Consider the following 20937-nt stretch of genomic DNA (forward strand, 5'->3'; position numbering starts at 1 on the left):
TAAACAAAGGGAAGAAGCAGCGGGAGGGAAACCTTGATCAGTGCAAGCCAGAAGCAGCACCCATCTGCCCTTCACGGGAACCAGAGCAAACACTTGATAACAGAGCTGAAGATTAGTTAAAAAAAAATAAATCCCCAATTCCTGCAGATTTTGCATGCGTGCACACACATGTGCATCTGCAGCACAGCAAGCAGGTACTCTGTCCATCGCTGCTGTCTTCACAAAAGCAAAATGGAGGGAAGCATGATCAAGACTTTTAAGGAAAGAACCTTTCAGATTTAAATCATCTGTGGAATTACTAGCAACACTGATACGGATATAGGGACACCAAGAAGAAGGAAACAATTAAGCAACAGCTCAGAGGGAGAGATGGTGAGATACAACTCGAGCACCACAAAGAGACAATGTGCTGAATTTCAGACAAGGCTGCTACTTTTCCTGAGATAGGATTATTGCATTTTGAGAAGCCATGCAGAAACCAGCACACCATGCCCTCCCTCTCCTTCCCTCTATTTGCAATCCTGGCTCAGTGGTTGCAAGCAAGAGAGATCGAGAGCGCTTTGCCTCCAGCCTTGTGCCTTCTGCACCGAGAGCACGTGGTTACCCCATGTAACTCTGCATCGCATCATGTGTCAATTGCCCACAAGCAGAAGTGAAAGGGGGGGAAAAAAATCCTGAAAACAGCATTATGTAAAAAGTTAGGGCAGTTCCAAAGTTAGGATCTGGTGTATCTCAACTCACCCCTCAATCGGGCGTGTAAATCCACCACCTCCCAGGAACACAGCAGCAAGCGCTGAAGAGAACGAATCATTCCTAAAGTCTGAGCAGACCAGCTTACCTGTTGCACTCTTAAACTGGCTAACTAGAAGAAACTCAATGCTCAAAAGCAGGACACCAGATGCATTCCCACCTTCACGCCCCTGCGTGCCATGTCCGAGATGCCCTAAGACCGAAGCGGAGACATGGCAGCCGGAGAGGCAGAGCCCTGCAGGCGCCGTGCTCCCCGCGTACAGACTCACACGCGAATATTTTGCTACTCAAACCCCAACAGGATTAAAATCCCCCCGGAGAGAGACAGAGACCCTTCTTGCAAACCACTTGCAGGACCCACCATGCATTGCAAATCATGGCTGCAGCCGAACCAGCCGTGATCCAAATCTCCTACCTGCAGCCACGCTGCCCACGTGCTGCCGTCCACCCTCCCAAATCGCACCATTAAAAGCCACTCAGCCTTCAGGTTTCTTCCTCCATTAGCACATCCCCGTGAAGGTGGGGGCACCCCGGTTGCTTGTGAGGTCCCAGCCAAACGGCAACCCTCTGGTCTGATGTAAACCAGCACCGTATAGGGCAATAACCTATGAAACGAGGCTGTAAACAAGTGATTCAGCTGCTAGCTTTGTGAAAACAGCCCCAACATCGTGGTGGGAGTGCAGACCTCCAGGAGCTGGGCAGAAACAGCCACAGGCTTCCTAACCTAAACCATCCCACAGCCCCGATTTAATCTGATTCATGCAAATGTTAAACCAATTTAGGTGTGCATATTGTACAAGTCACCTGGCCCAGTTTAATTTGATAGGTTTTTAAACCTGTTTAGACAAACTAAGATCTGCTTTCTAATCTAGAGCAGCTCTTAATAGTGCAAATGTTGCCAGGGAACTGGAGCACGGACATTATGACATATCCTATTTGTATGACAACACTCAAACCGCAATGGCCTGAGCTATAATAACGTATGGAAGAGGGCAACGCTAAAAATCACACCTCTCTCTGGGCTGGCCACGTCCACGCAGCAGGGCTCCAAAACCCCGCTCTGCTACACCACGAGCTGTGCAGAGGTCACCTCCAAAGCTTTCCAAACCCGAGATGCACAAGCCCAGGTGAGTCCCAAATAGCCCAGGGCCACATCAGGGCGGCTGGATTGGGATATGGCAAAGCCTTGCTTTTTCCAGGGCAGGGCACAGAAGTCCCTGATGGGGCCAGCAAGTCCCAGGAGTAGGGAGAAATCCCAGTATTGGGTCCTGGTACATCCCCCATCCCCATGAGCTGGGCTGTCATCACCCTCATCATCACTGCTTTGTCTCCAGAGCAGAGCATCCCTAAGTGCCTCTGAAGATCTGCAACCCTTTCAAAAAGCTCAGGTGTGCGCGTACAGCCCATGCCGCCCTCCTCGCATCCGCACGTGCTCCCTCCTCACACCTGGACATCCCAGGGGACACACACGTACCCATCCCCTTCCTCTGCCATGGCAGCACCTCCACCTCCTCCCTCAACGGCTGCACCCAGAGTGTGCTGCTTGCCACGTGTGCGTGGGAGCCATGTGCTGGCCCTCGGGAGCTGGTGGGAGGACAGGAGCCAAAAGGCTTCATGGATTAAAAAAAAATAATAATAAAAAAAAAAGTTTGAAGAAACTCATGCCTCCCAACCAGCTCCTTATCAAGTGATGTCAAGAGGGCAACACGGGCTGAAAATTATTGTTTTCAATGATGCTGGGGCCACGCTAGGACATAGCCATCTGCGAAGGGTTCTGTGCGCAGGACACGCAACTCTGCAAGGGCTTATTCGGCCAAACAGCAAATAATCCGACAGCACAGGCAGCTATTGCAATGGGAATGCCAACCTCGATAAATTACTAAACTAAGACAATGATACCGAAGCTAGAAAAAAAACAAGTCCAAGAGAATTATGTTAGAAGTCTGGAGGGTTTACCAGTTGAAGGATGGAGGGGGGGGGGGGGGGGGGGAGATAAAAAAAGACAATTTCCAGTTTGCTAGGCTGATGTCAAAGAAAACAAAAAAAATCAGGCAAGTTATAAAGCAAACAATCAGAAAGAGAGGACAAGAGGGAAAAAAAGAGCGTAACAAACAGAGCCCTTAGATTGTTCCAGCTTATTGTGTAATAAACTTTGCAGAAAGGAAGCTGGCCTGAGCTTTACTACTTCAGGGCTCACAAGTTTAAAATCGACAGCAATTTAAAAAAAAATAATACTGTTCACAGCCTGCCCAGCCTGGCTATTTTCTTCAGTTTGCAAATAAAAAAAATAATAAAATAAAATAAAAAAGTTCTGTGGATCCTGCCTAGAGTCACCAGCTTGGAGCAAAGCCCAGGACTCCCGACCCCACTCCCACCGACCTCTGCACTAGCGGCAGGAAGCAAAGAGCTTCATGGATGGAGGGAGCTGGGCCAAGGGAAAGGATTATTTGAAGTGGAAAGTTAGGCACTTTTTTCACGCTGTTGAAGCAATGATATTTAACTGAAGTCATTTGCAGATTTTCCTTTTTTGAGGAGAGAGTTATGAATAATATGCATGTTCTTATCAATTCATATAAGAAGAATTTAAAGCTCAAAGTTCAGCAACTGTGGATTAAACTACTCAGCAGCACCTTTTCAATGCAACTGAATAACCTCTCTCCTTACCATACGCTCGCACTGCCCACACTGACTCGGGTTAGATCTGGCTTCACTTTATCTCGGTATCCTATACTCGCAATTTTGTTATCTCTGCAATGCAAAAGAAAAACTGTTTTAGTTGGGAACAGAGTGGGTTCAAATAAAATCCATACGTGGTGGCAGGCCACAGGCAACACGTCGCATCCATCACAGCGACTCGCCACCCACGCAACCTCATACGCCACGTGGAAAAGCGGATAAACAGTTCAACATGCACTAACTACCTCGAGTTATTCTGCAACAAGGCGAGCAACTGGATGGGAACTTCACCCTGCTCCACGCCGGGTTCGAGCCTATTGAACCACGGAGGGCACAGCCACGCCGGGCACCGCAGAGGGCATCCATCCTGACCCAGTGCCAGCCCAGCTGACCCGCCGCTGGGCTGCGTTTTGAGACCTCAAAGCAGCATCAGGTGGGACAACCTCCCACCTCAAAGCCAGCTTTGAGGTCCCCAAATACGGCCCAAGCCCTTTGGGCAAGCGTGGCAGGCAGGAGCTGGTCCTGCACTATGAAGAACCACAACCACCACCACCAGCCCTCTGGCCTCAGTTTCCCCAGCATGTGGCCACATCATCTCCTTGGACATCCCACCTGGCTGGACCTCGGGTGTCTCTTCCCCCTCATTCCCACCTCTCCCCTCAAAGCAGCAGCAGAATTAAGGGTATAACAAGAACCCACCCCCCGGGAGAAAGAGCAAAGGCACATTTTTCCTCTTCTCCTTAGGCAATGTGTCACACCAGTTATTCTTTAGCATCCAGACAAAAGGCAGAGCAAACCTGCTCCCCTTGGGGTGAGACGGAGGAGACACCCCAGGAAGACACTGCATTTACCAAATTCACATTGATAAAACCCAGTGAGCCCCAGGGACCAGAGACCCAGGGAGGCACAAAGGACCTGATCCCATCCTGCCAGCAAGGCTGATACCAGAAGACAACTACACGAGGACTCGAGGACCCCCTGCCCCCCATCACCTCCATCGCCCCACGCCCAAGAGTACAAATGGCTCTGCCGTGGGGGACCCCTCTCCCCCCGCGGGCAGCCCCCCACATTACTCGGTGGCACGGCTTCAGCTGGAAGCTCCTCTCGCATTACTCAAAGTATTTATGACTTTTTCCCATTTGAAATATGGGCCCTTACCACGCACAGGAAGGAGGAGGAGAGTGCCAGCAAACTCGTTAATTTATAAGTCAATCTGGCAGGGAACAATTAACAGCTTTCCCACCATCAGGTTGGCAGGAGGAGGGGTACCTTCCCCCCGGGGAGGACAGGAGGGTCCCTGCATCGGCCCGCACTCTGCTCTGCCAAACCCAACCAGCTTCACGCTCAGGAACCAAATGTGACATCCCCCCACCCCCATCAGGGGCTCCCCCAGCCCGAAGGGACGAGCAGCCTCGTCCCCCCACAGCAGGACCCCCATCAGGTCATGCCACCAGCTCCCCCAGCCTGGCGCACGTACGCGACCCCCAAAACATGCTGGGGGGCGGAGGAAATAAAATACATAAATCCATATTTTACTGCTCAGGACACAGGTCCCTGCCCGAGCAGAGCTGCGAGGCGGCGCTGACAGCCCGGGAGCTGCGGGCAGGAGCAGAAGTGCAAGTGTCTATGGAGTACGTCCCCTCCAAATTTAGTGGGGGGTTTGTCCGGGGAGGGGACAGGGGGACACTCCAGACGCAGAGCCCCTCGCTCCTGCGGGGTCTCTCAGCTCGGAGGAAGGGCTAGGAACGCCGCCCCAACCAACCAAAACCACTTTTTCCTCCCAATTACAAGGAGCACTTTCACAAAAGCAAAACCTCCCAGGGACTTGGAGAGGGCAAATGCCCAAAGAGCAGAGCCGTCCCCAGCCTGGGGAGGGTGCAGCACCCACCGGGAGGGGCCACGCGTCCCCGCAGAGCCCAAACACCCTTCCACGGGTGTCACCTCTTCACCAGCATTCCCCCCCCCCCCCCCTTATCCCGCATTTGCACCATTTGCTTCCCCAGGAAGGACTGGAACGGGATCCTCCCTCCCGCTGCAACACAAACACTATTAATCATTACTATTTTTTTGGGGGGGGGGGAAGGTGTTTGCCCTCCATGTGACAAGTTTTGGCTTGGGGACACTGGGGAGAGTTCTCACCCGCCGCAGGATGGCCCCAGGGCTCGGGATTTCAGCTGAAATCCCGGAGGACGGATGGAAAAGGGCCGCTCGCTGCCAACCCCAGGGGTGTCCCTTGGTCCGCGGAGCCAGCTGCACCTTGCAGAAGAAGCAGATTTGGTGCAGCCGCCCCAGCACAGGGGAGGGGACCCCCACACACACATTCCAACACGGGGTCTTGGGGAGTTTTGGGGTGACCCAGGTCCTTTCCTTGCTGCTGTCACCGTCCCCAGACCACTACACAGCTGGAGGGAACAGGGTGAAACCCACTTCCCAAGGGACTCCGGAGCTGGGGGAGAGGACAAGGCACCCGTGGGGCCACTGGTGTTTGGGGTGGGGCGAGGGGAGCACCCCGGGGGGGTGTGGGGGGAACACGACATACAACCGTATCCCCAGGCTGCGGCATCGCCCTGCCAGCATCATGGGGAACGCTCCGGCGTCTTCTCCTCCGACACCTGCATCCCGGCGATGCCGCTCCGGGAGCGACATCGGCTTCGGCACCGGAGCATCCCCAGCGCACGCAAATGCCAGGAGGTCGGAGAACCCACCCATCCCACCCAAAGGGGACGTGGGCCACCTCCCACCGACACGGGTGGTCCCACAGTGCTGCTCCATGGGAGCGCAGCCCTTCGCACGGGGGTGACACCAAAACATCCCAAATCCCATCTCGTGGGTCAGCACCCCAAACCGAGCACCCGCTCGCCTGGTTGGACCCCCAGTTGAGAATTGACCGGAGGGGGGGACGGGGGACATAGGGACGGGGTAGGGAGAGCACGGCGGGGAAACGGGGGTCCCTAAAGGCGGTGGGGGGCGAAGAGGGTGAACCGGTACCGGGGCGTGGGACCGGGCACGGAGCACAGCGTGGGGACGGGGGCCGTGGGAGGGAGCTGGGCTCACCCCAGGGACCAGCACCGGGCCGTGGGACGGAATGCACCCCAGGACCCCCTCCCCAGGGCGGGCTGCCCCCCCCCACCCCCCAGTCCCGGTCCCCCCCCAACCCGTCTCTCCCCTCACATCCCCCCCCCTACTAGTGCCAGTGGTCCAGCACGCCCCCTCCCTATACCCCCCCCCCCCGCTATAGCGCGGTCCCTTCCTTCCCAATGCAGCCCCCCCCTCTTTATAACACGCCCCCCCGGCTCTCCGGTGCCCCCCACCGGCAACCTCTACGCACCCCCACCCCGCTACAACGCGACCCCCTCAACGCCAGCCGGCCGCACCCCCCCACCCCCCCAACAAGACCCCAGGGCAGCCTGCCCACACCCCTCCCAAGCGCCCCCCCCCCCCCCGGTAGATACCCGCACCCCTCTCCCACCCATTGCCGCGACACCCCTTACCACCCACCCCCCTCGCTATAACGCGACCCCTCCCCAGCGCAGCCCACCTGCCTCTCCCCTCCCCCCCATTACAACACCACCTCCCACCGGCGTTCTCCACACACACACACACCCCCTTTACAACGCGGCCCCTCAGCGAAACACCCCCCCCCCCTCCTCCTCCTCCTCCTCCTCCCCGCGCCCCTCACTCCACCGCGACCCACCGGCGCCCCCCCGCTACAGCGCGCGCTCGCTGCACCCGCCACAAAACGCCCCCCCCCCCCCCCCCCCCCGCTATAGCGCGCCCACCACTCCCCCTCCCCTCACCCTTCCCCTCACCCGCTGTACCTGACGGCGCGGCCGCCCGCTCCCATGCTGGCCGGCGGAGGGGCGCGGAAGGGCCGCGGCCGCCCTCCTCCTCCTCCTCCTCCTCCTCCTCCTCCTCCTCCTCCTCGCCGCCTTCCTCCTCCTCCTCCCTCCGCCTCCGCCCGGCGGCTGCGCTGGGGCCGCGGCGCGGGGACACTGCGGCGCGAGCTCCCTCCCGCCCGCCGCCGGCCACTCGCACAGGTGATGTCATTCCCCGAGCCGCCGCCGCCTGACGTCACCGCGGGGCGGGTCCCCCTCCTCCATTCCCTCCCTTCCCCCCCCCCCCCCCCTCTCCTTTTTCCTCCACTATTCCTAGAGGGGAGGGGGGTGGGGGCGGCGCGACGTCACCGCGGAGGGCGAGGGGCGTGGCCGCGCCTTAAAGGCCCCGCGCGCCCGCGCGCCTTGCGCACGTGGGCGCGGAGCCGCGAGGGACGCGGAGGGGCGGGGCCGGGGCGGCCCCTTGGTGGCCCTTCCCGCCCCCCCCCCCCCCCCGCGACTGATTTCAATCGATTTCCCGTTTTCATTCTATTTCCCATTTGGGGCGCGTTTGCGATATTCCATTTATTTGCTGTCGTCATTCGATGTATTGCCCTTAAGATATTGTCAATGTCGCCTCCGTTTTTCCACGATATTCCCGGAATTCACCAAATTCTTCATCGCGAATATAGTGTTCAGTCTCCCTCTCCCGTCTGCTCTATTCGCCGTATTTAACGTATTGCCAATATTCCATATATTACCTATAGTCAATATATTTCCTATACTGAATACGTACTCACATGCAACATATTTCTCATATTTTAAATTTCTCACCTTCAGTATATTCCTCATATTTAATATTCCCCATATTCAACTTATTCCCCATATTTAATACAGTTTCATACTCAATACATACCCCATATTCAATGTATTTCCCACATTTAATAAATTCCCTATATTTCCCATCTTCAATCCCGTTTCCATACTTCCCCTTCGCTATTTCCCACCCCCGTGGGGACCGTTTGGCCCCACCGCCGCCGCTCTTTCCACTTCTAAACCTGCGACGCCGTGTGATGCCCCCAGCCTCAGGTGAGCAAAAGCAAAAAATAGCAAAAAAATCACCAAAAAAAATCGGAAAGAAAAGGGTGAGTTTTGGGAGAGCGGGACCGACGGCCGGTAGTTCATCGATCATGGGAGGGTTTGGCATCCGAAGCCGGAGGAGTGATGCTGGGAAAATGCTCTAAGCACCTTTCAAACAGGCAAAAAAAAAAAAAAAAAAAAAAGGGAAAAAAAAAGGAGAAAAAAAAAAAGTAGTGAATTTTTATTATTTTCAATCCATCTCGCCGGTGAAGCAGGCGGGCACTCTCGCTCCGAGGGCAAACACCCGCTGCCCCATCTGCTGCTCCATGAACTTTCCTTGATCCCCTCGCGCGCTTCCTAATACTGACCAAATGTCAGCCGAACGCCGAGTTTTAACCATTCTGGGGAAATCCGGCAGAAAAATGTTATCATTTCTCTTCCAGGGGCCGAGAGGAGCTGCTCCGCCGCGCAGCCTCGGGGCGCAGGCGTCGGTACGGGGTTTCGCCCGTTTTTCTGCGTGACAAGAACCGCTTGTCGTTGAGCGCAGAGGTTGCCGTTGCTACGGCCTTGGAAATAAATTGTGGGCGTCAAACCTCCGCCGTTTTCCCGGATAACCCAGGAAAACGCCATCGGGTCCCGGCACCGGCGTCAACGCGCGAGCCCGGTGGGCGTGAGGCAGCACGAGGAACCTTCACGTTGATTTTTAAATTAATTTTCCTCTGCGAGAAAGGGCTGTTTCCAATGATAGGAGCCTATAGAGACCCATAGAGGTCTATAGGAGCCCGGCGAGACCTGCAGGGGTCCATAGGAGCACATAAAGATCTGTAGAGGTCCATCCCCACCCATGAGGACCCGCATGACCCATAGCATCCCACAGGAGCCTGTAGGGTCCCATAGCGGTCTATAGGAGCCCATAGAGACCTGTAGGGCTCTATAGGCGTCCATACAGACCTGTAGGACTCCATAGGAGCCCATACAGATGCATTTGGGTTCATAACAGCCCATAAGGGTCCATAGGAGCACATAAAGATCTGTAGAGGTCCATCCCCACCCACAGGGACCTGCATGACCCATAGCATCCCACAGGAGCCTGTAGAGTCCCATAGTGGTCTATAGGAGCCCAGAGAGACCTGTAGGGCTCTATAGGGCTCCATACAGACCCGTAGGAGTCTATAGAAGCCAATACAGATGCATTGGGGTCCATAGCAGCCCATAGGGGTCCATAGGAGCAAATAGAGACCTGTAGAGGTCCATCACAACCCATGGGGTCTCTGTAGGTCTATAGGGTTCTGTAGCAGCCCAGAGGGACCCATGGGGTCCATAGGAGCTCATGGGGACCCACAGAGACCTATAGGAGTCCGCAGGAGCCCGTAAGGACCCATAGGACCAGCTACAAGGTGCCCCCCATGTCGCTGCGGGGTCCAGCCCCACCTTCCCATCTCCTGGAAGAGTCCCTGGCTCCAGCCCAGCCACCCCTTCCCGTCCTTTCCTGCAGCATCGCCTATAAAACGGGGATCGATCACTGATTTTCTTCCACATCCGGAAAAGATCAGCTTGCACCATCAGCCCAATTCCTTTTTGAACGACTGCGGAGCCCAGTGGCAAACACCGTATCACCACGGCTCCGGCGTCCTATCTGCCGCATCTACGTTCTTAATGGATGTATAATACTTTACAGTAATTTCCTCATTTGTCATGCAATCAAATCCTTTGATCAGACATGGGAGAAATGTAAATATCAATTATTAACCATCCCATTCTGGTCTTGCTTGACTGGATTTTTTTTTTATTATTTTTTTAGGAAGGAATTGATTTATTTGCAATTCAACTCTCCAACATATTTTTAATTAGGATGCTTACATTTCTGGATAGGCTGTATTTTTGAAGGGAGAGAGTTTTGATCACTAGAGCAATCGATGCATCCATGTATATTTTATAGCTGAGAGACAGTTGTGAAGGAAAGTGTAAAATAAGTGAGGGGGGGTTAAATCCTGCGCGTAGTGGGCTGCTATACCGCGGTTTAAAATCTCAGTGGCCAAATTTGCTGCCGTACCGTCATTTATAGCCCCTCAAAGTGTGCGAAGCGTTGGCATGAAACAGAGAGGTGGCCAGGAAATTTCTGACAGAATATTTTTCCATCTGCAAATAGTTCTTTTGGGTTTTTTTTTGAGTGAGGCATTCTGTATAAACATGTTGCCTTCGGCAAAAATGGCTTTGGAAATGAAAATAATAACTGGGAAAAAAAAAAAGAAATTAGAAGAAGGCTGAAACTCAGCTGCTTTCTTTTCGGCTTTCCATTTGGAAATGGTTTTCCACTCAAAGTTTTAGAAGTTTCTGGGGTGTACACAGGCTGAAAAGTCAGGCTGGGGCTGCGACACACATTTGTCTTTGCATTTCTGTATCCACGCTCTCATGACATTTTCGCTGGTGCCAGTTTTGCACGAGGTAATCCCTATCCTTCTCCCTCAGAATCCCAAATCTGGCTTAAAATTCAGGAAACTGGGAGCATTCTCCTCTCAGCCAGGCTGTTTATTTGCTGTCTGGAGTTTTATTGAAGCTCTGAGAGTTGCATTTTGCAAGCTGTCTTCCTCCTGAAAGCGAGCAAGCTGCGCTTCTTCCTTAATCATCTGCTTTTGTTTGCTTGAAGGAAAATACCAAATATCTCATGACTCGCCATAAAGCCGTGAATGACTGCAAGGATGCGCAATTGCTGGGTGTCCTCATGACTAATGGGTGAGTTTTCAGGTGCACGTGGAGCCTGCGGAGATGCGTCCCCAAATCCTGCTTGATCCTTTTTTATCGATCGAGCTGCTAAAGCATGTGGCATCTTCTCCCGAGCCCAGCGGTGGCCGGTGCGGAGAAGCTTCTGCGGTGTGAAATAGTCACATCTTAATGCCCTCTTATCATCATGTTGTACCGAGACAATATGATCCCACCACGCAGACGCATTTTGTGGGTCCGCTGAAGTGCGGCAAGGCTTTTTAAAGGTGGGAGCATCCTTTATCCCGTAAACCCAACACCCACATCCAAAGGCATCACCCAAGGGAATCAAAGGTTTGGGCTTGACCTTGACACTTGGGGTTTGTGCTGGAGCCGGCTTTGCTCCCAACTTCTTTTCCAACCCATTTTTGTTTCCGCTGGGTTTTAATTCCTCTAAAAGCCGGGTGGAAAGTGAGTCTGCTCCAGCAGCTGTAGCTGCCGTCCCCAGACATGGTCACCGGTGGGTTGTGAAAAAAGCTATTGATCTCCCCCTTGATGGCATTTGAATTCAGTTCTTAAATTAAAGCTGGTAAAACAACAAGTTGAAGAACAAGCACGGCACGCGATCAATGCCGGCTTGTCGCTGGTTGAAAGGGCAGGTGCCGATCCATAAACCCATCCGCCGGGAGAGGAGCCTGTGCCGCGACCCCGAGCCGAGGGCCGGAGTCGCCGCTGCCGCTCCTGGCAGATACCGAATGCGTACGTACCTGCCACCGGGGGTAGACATGCTAGGGGATAACCGAGTCTGCAATTCCATCCGATTTTCTATTTAATTTCCATTTTCTTCCGACCAGAGCAGGTCAGCGGGTTTACTGGTCACCGGGAGGATTTGGGCAGGTCAGCCGCGGGGAGCGAGCAACCCCCCGATTTCCAGAACCTGCCTGGAAATATATCCTCCTGGGGAAGGTCTCATCAGCAGCTGAGAAATCGCTCCAAAATACTCATCCTGGGGTCTTCCTGAGGCAGAAACTCATCTCCTGATCTAACTTAAAGAGTGGTCCTCCATTGCTGTCGTCCCACCAGAACGCGGCTCCCGCACAGCAGCAGTGCTGGGACGGCCGGGCTGATGGAGCAGCTGGAAGAGGTAAAACCGAGCTCACCGATGCCGTCTGGAGGTTTTGCTCCAGCTTTGTGCTCTTTCCTTCCTCCCAAGTCCTTACCATGTTGTTTTCCAGAGAAAAGCGGTGAGGAATAAATTCCTCTATAATCACAGCGATGGGGGGAGCTCATGTAAACCCGACCTGTGCAGGGCTGCACGCCAGCCTCAGCCTCGGCCCCCAAATGGAACGGAGCTGCCAAGGTTGATAAAGAAAAATGAAAAAGCTCGCCCTTGTTAAGCAAACAGAGCCCCCCGCCGAGACTCGAGCAAAGCTGCCCCTGTTCAGAGGCTCCCCAAAAAAACCAGTGTCCATGAGACACATGAAGAAGCTCCCTGGGCCGCAGGAGGACGTTTGAGGGACAATTTGTGATCTGGGGTAATTTGCAACGGAGGCAAATGCCTTCCAATGAGGTTTTTCTGGGGGGTGATGGTGCCTGGGGGCTGTGGGGCGGCAGCTCAGTCTGGAGCGGTGCAGCAATGCACCCAGTGCCGTCCCCAAACTGGTTTCCAGCAGCACTGCTGGTGCCTGGGGACCTCATTCGAGGTTAGAAGACGGGCACGCGTCAAACACGTAAGACACGCTTTGGCATCGTCTGCTCCTGCAGAACAATAGTTACTCTTCATGTTAGTTCAGTTACAGATCAAATAATCTGAAAAATTCACAAGTGGCTGCGGATACAAATTAACTTAACAAAACATTTTGAAAACGTCGCAGTACTGGGGAGAATTCAAATGCGGCACACACTGGCGGGAGAGAAAAGCCAAGTGTCTGTACCGGAGTCCTCCCCATCAACATTTTCCCCGCGTCAGATAACACAGAAAGCAGCTAAAGCTGGATGAAATATAATAATAACGCGGTCCAAGATGGAGCGATGCCATATGGAAGCCCAGGGAAGTTTTCACTGCTCTTTGCTCCGCTGATGTTTTTCAGCTGTGTCATTGGTACTTTGCTTTATCAAGAACATTACGGGCTGAATTCTGTCTTTGCAGTGAAAAATGGCAGGCTGAGTTTTGCTCTCTATTGCACCAAAGTCATCGGTGTTGCAGGAAGGTAAAGGACAGAGGTATTTGGCTTGTGGTCACCGTTTCATAACTGCAGAGCAAAAGCTATAAAATCTTGATGAATCTTGTTAGCTTCCAAGCCTAAAAATGGCTCTTTGTGCTCCAGCCTGGCTGGGTGCAAATGCGGATGCTTTGGATCAAGGCAGCAGCATCCTTGTGCCCGGTGCTGACAGCAACTTGTTACACGCAGAAAGCAATCTGTTAGGGAAATAAGCCATCAGTTACTTTCCCTCCGGTTTCATTTCCAGGAGGGACGTTTCCAGCTCGGCTGCTCGGTGGGGCTGGGGTTCACCCTCTGCTCTGCGGTGCCTAAATCGAGATGGGTTTTGGTGTGGGGAGAGGAGCCCGTGGGATAAATATGGAACAGGCTATACAAGGAAAAGCTGCGTGGGATGCTGCGAACAGCCTCGCTGCGAATGTAACCCACTCTGTATGTAAGGTCCAAACTCCCACCCACGCTGGGGTTTGGCTTTCCCCACCACCAGCCAAAGCTGACGTGAAACCGTGCCGCGGCGGGTGCCCTCCCAGGGCGACTTCCCAAACACCGGCTGGTCCCCACGGGAGCGATGAGGGAGGAAGGGAGAAGCAATGGCAGGAATTTCCCCTCCTTGCTGCAAGCAAATTTTCCCTTTTGCAGTGGAAAAGGTGGGAGGGTGCTGGCACAGGGGCTGCCACGAGGTGGGCATGCACGCACCCTGGGCACCGTCACTGTTAGCCAGACTTTCTCGAAGGCAAAGCAATTGCACATCACGGCACGGACGCAGAGATTGCGTTGCAGGGTGTGCCTCGGGGTGTCTTCTGGGCTGGGTTTCCCTCTATTAGTTATCTCCTCTTCTTCTTCCACCTCCAGCTACCAAACCAGGCTTTATCCTCACCTTCTTGCTTCCCTTGGGTTTGCTCCCGTGCCAGACGCACCTCCTCCAGCCCAGCACCGAAGGATCCTTGCAGCCAGGGCTGAGCCCCGATCGGCCCTGCATCCCTTTCCTCGCTGCACCCCAAAGTCCTGCTCAGCGCCGGCCGCCCCCGTCCCACCTCCCCTGTGCTTGAGGTCACCCCACGGAGCTGCCAACAAAAATAAAAACTCTTTGGGCAGCACAGCGTGAGCAGGAACCACCCGCGTTACTGCTATTGCCTTTATTAAAATCACTCCTCCCCGGCTGGAGCAGGCAGCTGAAGCTTTTTGTGGGAATGAAATGAGAAGCAAACTGGTTGGAATAGTGCGGTGAGATTAGTCATTAGTCATTTCACCTTCTTCAGGAGTCGCTGCTAATTGAAACGCTTGAGCATTGCTGTTTACCTGGAAGCTGACTCACTCCGGCCCCGGCGCTCGGACCCCCCTGTGCCAGCGGGACCGTATTTATGGGTGTCACTCAGTCCGTCTCTGCTTTCGGTTTTGTCCTCCTGGGCCCTGGAAGCTAAAAGAGGGGGAAGGCAGAAGAGACAAATGGGCTCATAAATTCCAATGGGCCATGGCAGAATATCGCGGTGCGGCAAGACGCAACCCTGGGCTGCCGAGCCGGGGGAACGCGCGGGGAGGAGAGGGAATCCCTCACTGTTCTCCTCCTTGGTGCAGCTAAGGATCCGGCCCTGAGGGCTGTCGTTAACCCGCCGCCCTGCTTTCCTTGGCCGGGGAATTATAGCTGATTGATGCCTGGTATTTCTACAGCCCTCATTACCATAGCAGCCTGTATCCCAGGAGGAGGGAGATGCCGTCACACTGGGTGCCTGCTTCATCCTGGCTGCTTTGCCCAGGGGGGACCTGCAGGCTAACGTTGCCGTAGCGGGGGACCGGAGCGAGCTCAGGAGTTGTGGCAAGAGGCATCAGGAGGAAAAGCTCGTGCTCAATGCCACGCTCAGGCGCCGAGGCCAGAGCTGTGTCACCTCCCGAGAGGTGGCAGGCGGGTGAAACCGTCTATGGGAGCGAGCGAGTGATGCTTCACCGTCACCATCTCCAGTGCCCCTGGTCCAGCAAAAGCTCCTTCATGAAGCCGGTGCCTCTTTATGGAAAAGTCCATCAGAAGGAAATGGAAAATGATGGCAATTCTGTAGTCTGGACTATGTGTGTGTGTATGTGTGCGCGCACATATGTCCTGTAGGATCTAACAGGGGACTGACCCCGCAGCATGATCCTGTGGGTAAAAAAATCTGGATCTGTCCCCCAGGATGGCTCTTTGCAGGTCTGTGCCCCACTGGAGTGTGCGAGTGTGTTGGGGAATTGCTGTGCTTAGGGCAGGGAGAGGAGCTTTTGTTTGGAGTGGATTAAATTATCCAGAATATAAAATAGGAAACAGTCTGCTAAGGCTGAATGAAATGTGCGTATGGGACTCCGGTGATCCCTGTGCTGAACAAATGAGGTCTTAACGCTCTGCCTGCCCTTGAGGAGGAAGAGGAAGATTTATATTCCTATATTCCTTCCTTCCTTCCTTCCTTCCTTCCTTCCTCCCTCCCTCCCTCCCTCCTTCCCTCCCTTCCTCCATCCCTTTTCCTGTTGTCCTCTCTCAAATGAGAGGCTGGTAGGAAACTGCAGGAGATCTGGCTCCATGGCAGCCAGAGGAGCCCCCAGAGACCCGGCTGCTGCCAGCACAAGCCCCGGAAACAGGCACCGCACGTTCACACCGTGCAGCAAAGCGAAGGTTTCCCCATCCTGGAGGAAGCTCCCGCATCCCAGGGACCTGCAGGATGGGAGACTGGACCAACCTCTTTGCAAACAGCTCTTTTTCTAATTGAATTTCTCCTCTGCGCGGGTCCCCGAAGCTTCATTCGTGCACAGGGGAAGTGGAGTTTAAATAGGAATTTCTGGCTTTTATTTGCCTGCCAGCACGAGTGGGTGGGCAGGCGAGGCGGTTTAGAAGGATGTTTTCCTTTCGTTTTGCAGTCTCGTTGGGCAGCTATATTTAGGCCAGTTTCTAATTTTCTGGGCTTAATTAATGAGCTGAAGTTTTCACTCACAGGCACTCGAACAGCTTGGGAAGTTCAGCCTGGTCACTGGGCAAGAAAAAAAACGTTTTTCTTCTCTGCAAGCACTGGGAAGTGACCTGCAGATAACCTCAGGGAAAGCATCTCCACGGGCTCACCGGGACACGCCGGCCCCGACCCTCGGGTACCCTGCGCACGACATGGGCTTGCACACGCGATGCCACACAGCGACACGCCACAGCGACACGCACGGCACCTACCTACCCACCGACGCGGGGATGCGTTGCCTGTGTTTGTGTCATCCATTCGGGTACCAGTCGCACCCATACACGGCTATGTCATCTTAGGCATGTATGATGCTTTCACTGGCATAGAGGAGCCTACAGGCACCTATAGAAGTTTTACGCTATTTTTTTCTCTCTCCCAAATGGGGCTTGGATGCGTCGTGTCTGCACACACCCCGAGCTGGGTACAAGCAGTCCCGCTTCACCCTGACACGTGGCCCGTGGTCATCGCTCTAATCATGTAAAAGGATTTTCAGAGGGTGGATGGCTGTAAATCTTTCAAGTTTAAAGCCCCTTTCCAGCTTCGGGTTGCCACCTGGCTGCTTGCCAAATGGCTTGGCTGATTTTCCTACGGACGTGCCAGACGCTCTTGAAGCAACTCCGAAGGCGTGTTGGCCTTTTATCCCTATTACCTGGGCGGCTTTTTAGTGTTTAACGAGGCTGCTATTATAACCCACCGCCAAATGCATAGGGTGACCAGGGAGATGGGTGCACATCCCAGCTCATCTCCAGTGTCACCCAGCCAGACTGGGGCCGGGGAGCTGGACCAGAGCTCTCCCTGCCGTGTGCCCTGGGATTTGCTTATTTTTTTCCCAGCTGAGCTTTGCCTCGCAGCACCTGCAGGGTTAATGCTGCAGAGCCCCTGCCTGCTCCCTGCCTGATGAGCTTTGTCAGACGCATGCTCATCTGTCCAGATGTGTTAGGGCTGAGTGGACCCACGTCTGCCAGATGTGTCCCTGCACCCCTCTATCCCCCTCCCCGTCTCACCAGCTGTGGAGGGGAGACGCGGGTGCTGCGCCTCGCACCCTGCGTCGCCCACCCACCCCTGGGATAGTCTTAATGTCCTGGTGTAAATCTCAGGACCAGCAAACGGGAGGGAAGGGGCAGCCACAGAACTGCTGGAGCGTAGGGTTTGGGGGGGGCTGGAGAGTGACCCGCACAAAGGAAACGTCATTCCTCCAGGGGAAAATTGAGCTAAGAAAGAAGGAAATAAGATCTGGAAGGTTTTTGGTTTGGGTTTGGTATTGTTTTCTTTTCAGTAGCCTCCTTCGCTGATGTTAACTAATAATAAACACTGCATTTTCAGCTTGCTTTTCTTCTAGCCCCTACCAGGATCACATTCTTCCCTGGCACCTACGTGGTCATTTACACCAGCATAAAACAGGCGCAGAGAGAGCTGCAGCTCCGCGCTGAGCCCTCCCTTGCTCAGCACCGGCTGCCCCGCAGGTCTCCCCCAGTAATGACCCTCACACTGGTCCCAGTTTGCTCATGGGGACATAGCAGGGAGAGCTCTCGGCCATGTTTCCTACACCAATAAAGGCACCGGGTGCAGGGCTTCAGGGTTAAAAAATACAGGAGAGAGGAAAAGCGGCTGGAAACAAGGGGGTTTCAGCGTGACAAGGCTTAATGCCACAGATCTCCCCGGCTCCTCATGTAAACACGCTTACCCCGCTTCAGTTCCCTCAGGACCAGCACCATCTTAAAATAGATCTAGCTTAAAATAACACCTTGCTTAACCCCAGGCAGATGTGTAGGTTTTCTTTTCCAGCGACAAGAAGGTTTTTTAGTTTCCAGTGAGAACATACTCAGCTAGAAAGAAGGACCAAAGAGAGAGGGGTGATGGTACCGGAGCTACAAAACTGCACCCCAAAGCCGGCGGTTGGGTGGTCCCTGGGGGCTGCAGCCACCCGGCCTCTTTTGGGCTGAAATCAGGCAGATTTGTGGGCAAGGAGGGCATTTCTGGCATGGGAGGTGCTATAGCAACCAGAAGAAGGTGCTTGGAAGCAGCTGAGAAGAGAAATAAATAAAATAAAAGCATCGGTGGAAAGCAGATCGAAAAGGAGGAGAGGACCCGGTGCTCCCCGGGTGTGGGGTGGGGAACCCGGTGCCGAAGCATCTGGGGGCTGTTTCTCTCCCTCAGCTTTTAAATTTAATTCCCAAAGAGCAGCTACGGTACACGGGGGAGAAGAAGCAGGGCCAGATCCTCTGTATGCTCCCAGATTCCCATATAATCCAGCACACATCCCAGCTCCACATACCTGTGGGGTCTTTCTCGTCCCCCTTTCCCTCCCGTGGCAGCGGGTGCAGTCACCCCCTCATCCCCCAGCACCACCCAGCCTTGCACAGCACCCATATTTTGGGGGCTGTCCCTCCTCCCAGCCCAATTTTCAATTCTAAAAAGAAGCTGAAATTGCTTTCTTGGTGGTTAAAGCTTTGAATTTGCCGGTGCTGGTGCATCCCTGCCTCACGGGTGCCGTGATGTGCCGGGCAGCACCGGGACCCCATCCTGGGCACCCTCCTCAGCTGGTGGGAGAAATCCTGCACCCTGGGAGCTGCGGCAGAGATCAAGTACCTGCGCCCTGAAACAGAGCCACCGGACTCCCTGGCCATAGGAAAAAACACCTTTTTATTAGAACTTTCTCCATATTACATTTGATTTTATTTTTCCCTTTCCCGTCTCCCACCCCCCTTCCCTCACTGCCACGTTTTGGCAGGATTAATTTGAGATAAAGTTACCCTGAGTGACGGCCTTTGCTTTTGTGTTCTCCTTGTCTATTTTCCGCCTCGCTAAACCTAGAAAAACTCCAGAGAAATGCTCTGGCTTCCAGCCTTGCCAGGGGGCCCCGGCTCAGCCGACACTCATCTGCCGTCTCCACGTTCAACCGCGGGAAAAAAAAAACCCACCTTCTGACAAGGGTTATTTTTATTTCTAATGAAAAGCGAAGCCTGCTGTGCACAGGTGGAGTGGGACGGATGACAGGCACCGAGGTGCACACATCAAAATGATTGAGGGCTCACATTTCCCAGGGGAGCCTTTTTTTTGGGGGGGTTGGGGGGGAGACCCCCCTCAAGCCCCTGGCATTCGATGGCTTTGCAGCCTGATCGGTGAGAAAATATCACCTTTGTGTTTAGAAGAGGTGAGAGGTGGAGGGATCATGGCAGGCGGCATCGCTCCGATGGAGCAAGCCGAGCCTCTGGTTTGTGCTTTGCTGATCCCCTGGGTGCGGGATCAGTTCATGCCATGGTGATTGCATGGGCATAAATACGGGAATCAAGATAAAAAACATGCGACGTGCATGAGAACGACCCAAGAGCCAGGGCTTGGTGCCTCCTGCCAGATGCAGGACCTGGCGGTCACCCCGACAGGGTCCACACTGTGTTTTCCTCCTTGATGCAAAGATATATCAGACTTGGCCCCGGTGGGGTTTAGGCAGGGGACGGTGGCACGGGACTGAACCGGAGCTGCCGCCGGCACGCTCACCGGGCTGCCATCCCACGAGTTCAGCCCTTTGTTGAGCTCCATTATTACTTTTTTAACATTTGCTTCTGGACTTGCAGTAATTATTTCTCCAGCAGGGTGGAGGTTATTAGAATAACTGCTCCCGTTGTTAGTTTAGATTAGTTTGGGATGGAGAAAGGCAGAGAGAAGCTGTTGCTTGGAAGGCGGCGTGGTTCTGAGCTGGAAAGGGCGGCTGGGGGAGAAGGGAAGGAAAAGTCCTGCAGCTTCCCGAGGCTGCCTGGGGCTGCCGGAGGGGACGGTGCCGCTCCTTCCCGGGAAGGTGGGCTTACGGGGAGTCGGTGTCCTTATGCAGAAACACAGACACGGAGAGCAAAACCCCCCGTTTGCAAGGCTGCGGTGCTCACCCGTTCCCTGAGTTCAGCCATACCAGCACGCAAAGCTTCTCGCTGCGACACCTTGACCCCACCGAGCCATGCTCCGGCTTTCTTTCGCACCCCAGGAAGGCTTTTCCAGCTCACTCCAAATTTACACCGCTGTGCTGCGGAGCAGCCCCGGCGTGGGAGTCGGAGCACGTCTGTTGACACTCTCCCACCTCCAAACTGCATTATGCAGCTCTGGTAAATGCCCTTTCCATCTTGCTCTGATCATTAGCTGAGAGTATTCCGCTCCAGAGCTTTGCTATAATGAAAGGCACTGAACTTCGGGATCTCAATTAACTATAGCAAACGCTCTAGATCCTAGGAAAATACTTTGCTCAAATTATATTGCAATAATAATATGTACGTCCATTTACTCCTCTGGAACGGAGCGGGCATGCGCCATGTATCTCAATTTTGCTTCTCTCTCATGTCATTAGCTTGATCTGTACATCTTTTTCCCACTCAATGCACAGAGTCATCCCTAATTCCTGGGCTCCTCTGCCACCTCACAGAACAAAATCGAACCCTAATGCCGCATGGCACTCCACCTCTGCCTGATAAATAAATTCCAGCTCTTAATGAACAATACCAAGTCATTATAATTACTAAACAGATGCGGGTGCCTGGTCCTATGGCTGCTAACTCCCTTATTTCCAAAGCTGTCACCCCAGCAGTTGAGATCTTCGCAGCTGGAAGGTCACGCTCCAGGTTTGGGGGGTAATTTGGGGAAGGGGGAGAAGAAGCGGGATCTGCAGCCTTTAAGTAAGCAAATATTTCTTGTTGCGTGGCAAGGAGGGAGGCAGCGATGGGGAAGGGTTTGGGCACCTGCACGGTGCCC

The 20937-nt window shown here is 54.0% G+C and overlaps 1 protein-coding gene across 7 annotated transcripts in view; it reads right to left on the reverse strand.

The window, feature by feature from the left end:
• The window catches only part of PTPRS (protein tyrosine phosphatase receptor type S), a 163711-nt gene extending 156352 nt beyond the window's left edge, over positions 1–7359 (reverse strand). For 6 of the 7 annotated variants that reach the window (XM_049807609.1, XM_049807608.1, XM_049807607.1 and 3 more), the window contains exon 1: positions 7245–7359. The gene's annotated coding sequence lies outside the window, so the exon portion shown is untranslated. Of the gene's footprint in view, positions 1–3414; positions 3434–7244 lie in introns of those variants that run through there. The other variant, XM_049807604.1, reaches the window with a different exon arrangement.
• Between the last annotated feature and the right edge of the window lie 13578 nt (positions 7360–20937).

This window comes from Accipiter gentilis, chromosome 8 (genome assembly GCF_929443795.1).
Source record: "Accipiter gentilis chromosome 8, bAccGen1.1, whole genome shotgun sequence".
Taxonomy (NCBI): domain Eukaryota; kingdom Metazoa; phylum Chordata; class Aves; order Accipitriformes; family Accipitridae; genus Astur; species Astur gentilis.